The following is a 10,624-nucleotide window of genomic DNA, read 5'->3' on the forward strand; positions in this document are numbered from 1 at the left end:
ATAGTTTCCATTCACCTCTCAAGGTGATTAGTGCCTCTTTGCCACCTTAATTATAGCTGAAAAGCAGCTGATACTTACCTTAAAGAACAAATTACTGGATTTGTAGCTTCCACTTAGGATGTAGAAAGGTAGGGAAAGCATTACTCCCAACTTTATATCAAAAAATTTACCAGATAATCTGCAAAACCACAACTTTTCTTAAATTTACCAAATAACTAAAGTCTCATGAGAACCAAATAACCTGAAATCTAAAGTAAGACATTGCCTCCAAGGACAGATGGGAAACCAGCACACGTCACTGTAGCAGAGCACGAGAGAAAGAAAGGACCACAGCAAAGGACAGGAAGAAGAATGCAGCTGAAGTTTTCACTTAACTGTTTCAGGCTGAGTGTAGGCTGGGATGAGAATAGTACAACCCTGGGAGCTGCAGACACCTGGGGAGTTACTGGCTCTTCTCACAGACTTAACTGTGTGCTCACAAGAAAGATGGGGGCAGAGAGAGAGATCCACGAAGTCCTCCCTCGGATGCATACCGAGGAGAGGAAGAAGGGGCTACAGGAAGAGTGCAAAAGCCAATTTGGATCCTTCTCTCCTGCCTCACCCCTGGGACTAAAGCCTTGACTGGACCACACTGTGCCCAGATATTTGGTCTAATGTTACTCTGGATGTTTCTGTAAGGGTGAATTTTGGATGAGATTAACATTTACATCAGTGGACTGAGTAAAGCAGGTTGTTCTTTTTAATGCGAGTAAGTTTCATCCAATCAGTTGAATGCTGACCCTACCCCAAGTCAGAGAAAAGTCTCCTGCTTGATGACCTTTGACTGGGGTGTCAGTTCTTCCTGGTTCTACAATAGCCTGCCAGCCTAAGACTGAAACTGTGACATCAGCTTTGCAGATTTTAGAGTTGCATAGATAGGTAGGTAGATAGATAGATAGATAGATAGATAGATAGATAGATAGATAGATAGGCAGGCAGGCAGGCAGGCAGGCAGATAGTCAATCCTATTGGTTAGATAGATATGTGGTTGAAAGATAGATACCTAGATATATGCATACATACACACATAGACAGATAGAGGTAGATATCCCACTGTTCTGTTTCTCTAGAGACCCCTAACCAATATCCAAGAACTTCAATGAACTAGCTCTTAAGTAAAAGTTTGAAGAGGCCTTTTCCCCTATTTTTCAATATTTTTCATCCACACCAATGAGAACACTTCTCTTCCTTTTAATATCTTAGTCATAAACTCTTGAAATAATATAATAAATGTAAAAATAAGATGCTTAATAAATACAAATCTACTTTCATTCTAAGTGATTTGGAACTGATTAATGTAACATACAGCAGCAGAGCACTTATTTTTAGTGGAAAGTTGTCAAAAATGTCACTTTCACTGAAGAATTATGCAACACTTTGGTAGGATTGATGATGATAACGATGATGGGGAGGAGGAGGAGGGTGCCTAAAAATTTAAGTCTCTGTTTTTTCTTGGGGTACTTCTTATTAGTATCTGAAAAAATTGCTGATAAGCTAAAAACTGAGCAGTACAAATCAACTTAATTAACAATGACCCCATTATTAGTTTTATAACAAACGTTTCTTGCATGGAAAATTACTTATTTTGTACAATGTTGGTCAGTGAATTTAACTTGAACTCTCACTTCAGAGTGAGGATTAGTTAGGCGATTTAGCCTGATAAATTTGTGTAATTGGCTGGATATTTTTTATTGTTGATTATTTTAATATTTCATGGCACTGTTCCCAGCCTTAGGTTTTTCACCAGTGTAGAAATACAATTTTCCACTGAAAGGAAGAAACACTACCTGATTTGTGGCTGTACTTTGTTTCATGTAGAGTCTTTAATCTGTATCAACAAGAATGTGTCAGAATATAAATCTGCATAATTAACTTTTGCTTTATTTTTAAGGAGAAAATTGCTATGAATGCATGAACATTTTGCTAAGTATCTCAGTCAGTTTCACAATATTCACAGGAGCTTAATGTGATTCTAACCCTGAATGTAGGGATAATGGTCAACAAAATGATGTTTATTAGTTACACCAATTATCCTTCCCCACCTTCATGTGAAAGAATAAACATTGCAGTGTTAGTTTTAAAATTTTTGAATTCAGTCACCAAACTTTTATTTAACAACAACCAAAAAAAGAAAAGAAAACCCCACAAAGAAATAATTATAAGCTTAAAAATGTAATTTAGTTTCTATGGTTAACTATTCACTAAGTCTTGACGAAAAAAATCTAGAAAAAAATGTGGCATTCCTATTCAGTCCACTCAGTTTCATTTCTCCCACTAGATTTTTTTTTTAATAGCCAGGGAAGTTATTTCTTCATCACCTCTCAAATAGTGTGGTCTTACTTTGCAAAATGTGGGAATTGTACCACTGCGAGAAATCATCTTCCCAATTTTCTCAATCTTCCCCCACTTTTCAAGACTGATCTTAGCACAAAGTCACTTGCTCAGTTTCATTTTAAAACTGAGACCTGAGAGCAAATCACACTTATCTAAGAGAGATGCCAAGCAGATAGAAGTCAAGAAAGCCATTTTAATGTCCATGTTTATTCAGGAAAAGCAACACCGGAGGTAATCTGAGACAGCGTTTTCTGTTGTATCTAAATGTCCATAGAAAGTGCTGAAGAAGGGAGTAGTCATCCGACAATTGGCTGTTTCGCCTGCCCAATAACAAGAAGTTACTTTTAGTGTGTTTACTTATTATTTACTTGTTTATTTTTACCAAAATGAACCCACAGCTAGGATTCAGACTTTCCTGGGCACATTTGAAAGACTAGTTCTTAAGGAAAGCAGTCAGAAATCTACATCCACATGTGACTAAATCACTCCTTAAAGGGAGCCAACTCACCATACAAGTAGAGTTAATCAACCTGGCCCAGTGACAAAGCCTCAGTGATGATAGGAGACATAAAAATTTAAGTATGGTCAAGAGTCAGCCACTTAGAATGTAAGACCTATGAGAAAGAGTTTTTTGTTCCCCGTAGTGTTTTCAGCACCCAGAACAGTGCTGACACAATAGAAAATGCTCATTAAATATAAATATTGAATGAATGAATCAGTCCAGCTCTTCATAGAATCGTATTTGAATCAAGGTGTTTTAACCGTGGGAATCTGTAAGTGGTGGGATGGAAGAGGAAAGGATTGTGAGGGGGAAACATGGAATTATTTTCATTTTAAAAAAAATCCATAAGATAATTAGGACAAAGGGCAGGAGAGCACTAGCGCCCTCTGTAGTAGATCCTGTGGTGCATCACCCAGATTCTCTCCTGCAGGGTAAAGGTGCTCACCACCCCTCAGCTGCCAAGGTTTTTTGCTGGTGACTCACAGACGAATCCTTCCTTGAGAATAGCCCTCAAAGGGACCTGTCTCACACAAGTTTACATTCCCTGCTGGAACATCCAATAACTGGTCAAGATCAGAGTACATCACAGATACAGAGAACAAACCAATGGTTACCAGTCGGCGGTGGAGGGGGGTAACACAAATTGTTGGGTGTAAGGTAGGTTCTAGGATGTATTGTACAACTCAGGGAATATAGCTAATATTTTGTAATAACTGTAAATGGAAAGTAACCTCCAAAAACCATATAAAAAATAAAAATAACTTTTAAAAGAAAAGACCAGAGTACACAGCCTGGACCCTTGCCTCAATAGGGACGTATCTGAATGGTTACCTCAATTTCCAATATCCTCAGAGGAATGATGGAGGCTTCTGTGGTAGCTGCATTGCAGTTCAACCTCTGCCCCTTCTCAGCCCTGCTTCCTTCACTCCATGCAAGTGTAGCTGGGGAGAGTACCCCTCAACCAACCTTGGCAGGCCAGTCTTCATTTCAGAGATTTGAGAGGGAGCCCAACCTCAGATACCTTCAATAGGGTGAAAAAATAAAGAGGAAGGGGTATTGGCCCCACTTAACAGAACATAGAGGGGCTTTGGCTATGAATAATACAGTTATGGCAAGTCGTAACTCTGATGCAGATCTGACAATTTGTTACAGCATTTGTGTCAACCTAGAGAGGAACTTATGCCATAAAGATAACTGTGATTCATTCAAACTTTTGCCCCCAAAATCCAAAGTTGAATTTTTTCTAATTATAAAACTAATGCTTGTTCATTTTAGAAAATTTGCACAATAGAGAAAAATATAAACAATAATGCAAAAATCACCTACAATTCTACCACCAATATCTAATCATTATCGAACTGGCCTTCCAGATATTTCTCTACATATACACAGACTCATCACATACATACATATTCATCTTTTACGGGAAAAAATACGTATATATAGTCTGTTCTTTTCCCACTTAATCATGTAAGAATGCAGTATTATTTTTACTGGCTGCTTAATATCCCATTTTACAGCTTACACAGAATTTAACTCAATCCACTGCTGACACATTTAGATTTCCTTAATTTTTTGGTAGTCTAAATTACATTGAAATAAATATCCTATTCTCACTCATCAAATTAATCCTTTGCATTCTTTCCTGGAAGAGAAATTGTACTTCAAAAACAATGTGCATTCTTTGACATTTTGCTACCTATTGTCAAATTGCTTTCCAGGATATTTGCATTAATCTATGCTCCTACTCATAGTTTATGAAAGTGTCTCTTCCCCCCAACACCTGTCTCATTCTTTTTCTTCTTTTCTAATTTATTATGTAAAATGCAACCTCATTATTATTTCAATTGACATTTCTATTAAGCACAGAAGGCATGTTTATTGTATCAGCATATGCCACAGTTGTAGGAAAGAAAATATGCTTTTGATGGCAGAAATTAAGATTCAGAAAGATTAGGTCATGCTGGAACAGTAAGCTGAACAAATAAAATGAAATTTAATAGGAGTCAGAATAAGGTTTCAAGATAATACTTTTCAATTAACCACAGAAGAATAGGATGAAGGAGGTTGTCTTAACAAAGTCAGCATGAAAAAGACCTAGGCATTTAACTGAATGAGAGTTCAGATTGAGTTGATGATGAGATGCAGCCTCCAGAAACTTTAAAAAAATCTAGTTTCCATTAATTAGAAGCACAGTGTCCAAGACAAGGATGGTCCCTCAGTGTTTTGAAATGGCCACCCTGGATCTGAAATACTTTGTCCCAGCCAACATTTTCAAAGGCTGTTGACCACCTGTAATGCCTCCAGAAGCCAGGAGAATAAAGTATCTATAAAACAGGTCATATGATGAATAGTTGAAGAAATCAGTGATATTTAACCAAATAAATAAAATTAGAGATGTCTTGGGACAGGTAGGAATGGAATGGAGGCACAGTGATGGAACCTGGGATCACACAGGGATGTAAATGTTTGAAGAGTTGTCATTCAGAGGATTTATTCTATTTCACACCAGAAGGCAGAACTGAAGCAGTGAGTAGAGGTTCACATAAGCAGGTTTTATTTCAATATCTGGAGGAAATGCCTAATGATTAGAGCTGCTTAAATGTGGAATAAAATTGACAGGTCCATTTTTCTTTCCTTTAAACCACCACTGAGCCCTCTTTCAGTCCTCAATCATGCCAGTATCTTCTAAGTCTCTACTGTGTTCTCAGGCTGCACTGGGCCCCCTTGTGAGGAGAAGAGGAGAGAGGAGGAGGTTGTGGGTCAGGGAGCACAGTCAGCTCCTTTGCCTGTATCCTCTACTCTTGGCACTTTTACTAGGAGTAACTATTTCTCAGGCCCTGGGAAGTGCAATTGGATTTCTGTTTAATTCTCTGCCTTCCTACTTTTTTTTTTTAAAGTATCTTGTTTTTTAAACACTTTCCTGAATTCTAAATAATTTCCAGCATTAACCAAACCTTTAAAAAACAGAGAATTCAGATAATTCCATATGGTTCTACTTAACTTTATTGCTTCCTCCAACACTAAACTGTTATGAAATTTACATTTAAACACCCCTGATTTTCTCTCCAACACGATAAGCAAAAGAGTTCTCTCAAGTTATGTTCACTTTGACTTTTCTTCCAGGAATGTGCTTCCCATCCTACGCCCAAGCCAGTTGCCGTATATACAGATGTGGATTCTAACACTTTTCTGTGTATAAGGAAAAGAAATAGCTTGGTTGTTCCTATGGCTCTTTATACATTTTGAAGTACATATGGGGCAAATCATGTTTTCTGGGCAAAATTACATACCAGTAGGGATCATACATCCGTTGAAAGAAGATGATGGAAATGGTCATCGTCATCATCATCATCACTGGGCCTCTTTTTTTTCCTTTCTTTAAGATGTTACTATTAAAACATTCTATCATTCAAAACTAGCTTCTCAAAAGCAGTCTCCAAAACTGCTCAAGGGCCTTCAGTTGTATTTTGGGTTTTCAGTACACTAATCATGGATCCCTTCCTTGGTTCCTTCAAGACATCAGCCCACACCCCACATGGCCAAGCCAGCAGATGCCAAATACCCATACACACGGAGAGAGTCCACTTGGGTTACAGCTACAGGGCAAATGAATAAGAGACTGGTCACACCATCCTTTCGATCTACATAAAGAGCCAAACCAAATAATCTGTTGACTGTTGTATATGTACAGAAGTACAGAATACCTTTCTGCAAACAGGTTCAAAAGAGTATGAAATCTGAAAAATGACTCAGGACATTTCAGTCATTATATCCAACTGAAGTTAAGTTAATTGATGTTAAGGAGGAAAGAGAGACAGAGAAAAGGGGCAGCCCTAATTTACAAACAGATGAGGTTCCAAATTCATTCAGAAATTGGAATGTTTTCCCATAGAAACAACCTTATATAATGTACATTGATTTCTGGGCAAATCCACAAAAGACATTTTTAGCCCAGTTTGAACGTGGATGTGTTGCTAGTGTATCATAAAGCTAAAAATAATCACTAACATGTTTTGAACATGTAATAGATGAGTTATTACCTCATTTAATCTTCACGACAATTCCACGAGTTAGGTATTATTTATTATTAGCAGCAGCCACAGCAGTACCTCTAATAGATGGGAAAACTTAAGCTTAAGCTGCTAATTGTTAGTGAAAGGTCTCTAGAAAGGTCTTTCAACTGCAGAAACCCATCATTTTAACCATTATACAGTACTCCCTCCAACCTACGCACTCTATGTCACGTTTCCAAGGCAGGATATTCTAAGTTCCAACTGGAGATACCAGGAATCCAGCACCTCTGTAGCCAGAAAGCAGAATGTGGATCCCAGCCTTGCCCAGCTAGCTGCCTATTTAACGAGAGAATGGATATTCCTCTGTTCTGAGTCAAGCAATTGTGGGGATAGGGATAGAGAAAAGTGCAAAGAGGAGAGAAGCATCTCAGGTTGCCAGGAGGGACTCCCCAGAGAGGCTGCCGAGACGTAGGCCCAGCCGCAGCCAGGAGTCCTCCCAGATAGACCCGTTCCAAGAACACTTATAAACCCAGTAGATGAAGGTGAGTCAAGAACTGCCTGGTGTGAAGCACCCTTTAAGCCTGCCAAGTGGTTTCGGTCAGACTGCCCCCTGACTTCACGAGCATTGCATGCCATGCTGTAGCTAGGGGTGGTTTAGGAGCCTCGGGTGTTCAGCCCAGCTCTGACACTAGCTAGAAGTGTGCTGTTGGTCAGATCTCTTCCTTGAACTTCCATTTAAACAGAGTGAGTGTGAACAAGAAAATGATTTCTAAGACCTATTTCAAAAGCCTTTTATTCTCATCGCCTTCTTAAATAGCACTGCTAAGATCCAGGAAACATAAACTACAAGCATAAGATGAACGAGGAAAACTAAGAGTGAGGGAGGAAATTTTGAAAGTTTCTTCTCCCAGTCATGCTGGCATCGACCCTGTACTGATCTGGGGTCATTTTTAGGCTTGTTAAACTGTCACAGTTGTCTTTGCCTCCTCTACTACTATAAGGCTTCTATTCAGATCGGAGCATTCTTGTCTTTAGAAAGTCCTAAATTCCGATAGCTGTAGGTGAAATATTTAGAGCATAAGTTTAGAGGAAATAATGGTTAATATTTGAAATCAATTAGTATTCCTGTCTAACCAACAGTAATGGAGATTTCACCTGCTGCTCAAGTTCCTGAGGGTTATAAAAGCAGCTTGGTGTGAATGCAAAGGGTTTGAGGGAGAGTGATCTGTTCTTCAGAGCAATTCACACAGAGAAAGCACAACCAGGGGGCTCATGAATATGAATGAGCAAAGTCAGAGGGGTCTGAACAATCCAAATGAGACGCCTCTCTCCTTAAACTTTGCAAAACGGAAGGCAGCGGAAGAGGATTCTTCTTAATTAAATAAGGAAGGCAGAGTAGAGAGCCATTGAAAAATGGAAAAATATAGAGCATAGAGAAAGACTGTGCCCCCTAATGTGATCAACTAAAGGTCCACATGAATGAGAAAATGAGACAGACAATGACATTTGGCTTCATTTGTTAATGCTTTACCACAGGGATAGCCTCTGTATGGGAATATTTTCCAAATAAAACATGGGTAGGAATCAACAGACAATAAATGGTTGAAATATCCCCTTTTCTCCCAATTCAGTTAAAAGAGCATTCTCTTTTCCAATAGTATTTCCTCAGATCAAAATCTCTATTTTATGAAACAAATAATAAGTTTTCTAAATAATAATTCTTAATGCTTGGATATGGGTGGTTCTTATGCACTCATTTATTCAGCTAGCCTTTGCTGAGTACCCCCGATGAGCTAGGCATTGGGTAAATAAAGTTCCTATCAAGTGAACACATGCTATGCACTCACTACATACATTGCATTGTTTAATTTTATGACAACTTGCAAGTGAGGCATAATAGCTCCTCTTTATAGATGAGAAAAGTGAGGCTCAAAGAGGTTTAACTTCTCCGCCTGCTCGTGCTTATGTTTAATGGAGCCAGCTATTAAAAGAAAACCGAGGCATATTAAAAATTTTAAGAGTTTATTTGAGCACACACTGATGTTAACAGGGCAACCCCAAGCTGGAAGGTGTTAGGAATGCTGCAGTGCCATGAGCTTATCAAGAAGAAAAGAAAGGAAAGTATGTGATTGGTTATACCTTAAAGCTTAGTTGGCTGTTTGTGATTGGTTGTCCTTAGGTTCCAGTTTCATAAACTTGGGGCATCTACAGGCTTAAATTCTGAGCTGCTACCACAGCATCAGAGCCACCTCAGTCTAATGGCAAAGATGTTTAATTAGTTTAACACAGACTTAAAACCCAAGTTTGATACCGAAGTCCATGACTTTTCCCTGATATTAAAATGCTTCCCAGAGACTGTGAAGAAAACTGGTTCTTGAATAGCACTACTGGTGCTCAGATGCCACTCAAGGAGTTTATCATCCTGGAGGAGCTGGCAAGTATGTGATTATAGCAGAGTGTGGCTTGATGGCTTTGAAACCACAGGCGTTGGTCTCTTTAGACCTGCTTCCTCATCTGTAAAGTGGGGATAATGATAAGCTTACTGCCATGTGGTAGATACAGATTAAATGAGATAATTGTGGTAGGTGTAGATTAAATGAGATAGCTGGAGTAGAATTCTTATTGCAGGGTTCAGTAGTGACAAGTATTTAGTAAACGTTAGCTATTATTCTATTCTTTGATAGGTGGAGACTGCCCCCTCCACAGGGTTTTATGTGGGAGTGCCCATCCCAGAACGTTATGTGTAATTGTTGGAAGAGGAAAGACATTATTTTTGTTTCTTTGTATAACCTCCCTCCTGAATTGCTATGTGTTCTTATGGCTTGTTACTCTGGGTCCAATTTTCATAGGCTATAAACTCAGAGAGAAAAATATAACTCTTTCTTTTAAATTGCCTTTAAATTTAATTTGGTCTATGGATGGAGTTATTTCTTTCTCAGTCCCCAATTCTCCCTGATGGCCAAAAATTTAATTCACTCACTTCTGGATAAAACTCAAACAAATTCATTGATGTCTTAGTCAAATCAAGGTTTTGGCAAACCTTAGTCCTTCAGGGTCATCCTTCCTCCTTCCCCTCTCTGTGGTCCAGGCAGCCTGAAATTTTGGTCTTTGATCCCTGAAAAGTCTTTTCTCTCAGAGTGATTGTCTCTGCCACACATTTGTGAAAGTCTACCTAATAAGTGCAAACGCTAAGCTTTGAATGTCTTTCCTCATTTAGATTTCTGACCCTGTCCCCTGGCTGTGGAATGTGGGAAGCCCTTTCTGCTGCCCAAATGGGGGAAAGAAGGAGAACCAGAAGCCTTGAGCAAAACCAACACCTCAGTGACTGTGTCAAAATACTACCCCACTACTCAAGAACAGAAACCTACTCTAACTTAAGTAAAATGGAAAAAAAAAGAGGCTTACTTTTAGGACAAAGGGATTTCACAGACTTCAATATCAAGAAGTCAAAGAAAGCTGAGCTTCTTGAAATACGAACAGCAAAAAACTCAAGGTCCAAGCTCACTCTCTCTGTCCTTTGTTTTCTCTCTTCAAGACTTGTGATTTCTCTCTTCTGCCTCTTTCTGTGAGTCTGCACCATTCTGTCTCTGCTTCCTTTGTTTACCCACCCTGCACGTAGCCTCAAAACAATTGCCCTAACCCCTACTCAGTGTGACTTTTCAGCTCAAATCCTGTAGCTGGTTTCCATTGTCACCAAGTTTCTTAGCGCAAAAGTCTCACCAGAGACTCTGCC

Source organism: Vicugna pacos, chromosome 2, assembly GCF_048564905.1.
Source record: "Vicugna pacos chromosome 2, VicPac4, whole genome shotgun sequence".
Classification (NCBI taxonomy): Eukaryota; Metazoa; Chordata; class Mammalia; order Artiodactyla; family Camelidae; genus Vicugna; species Vicugna pacos.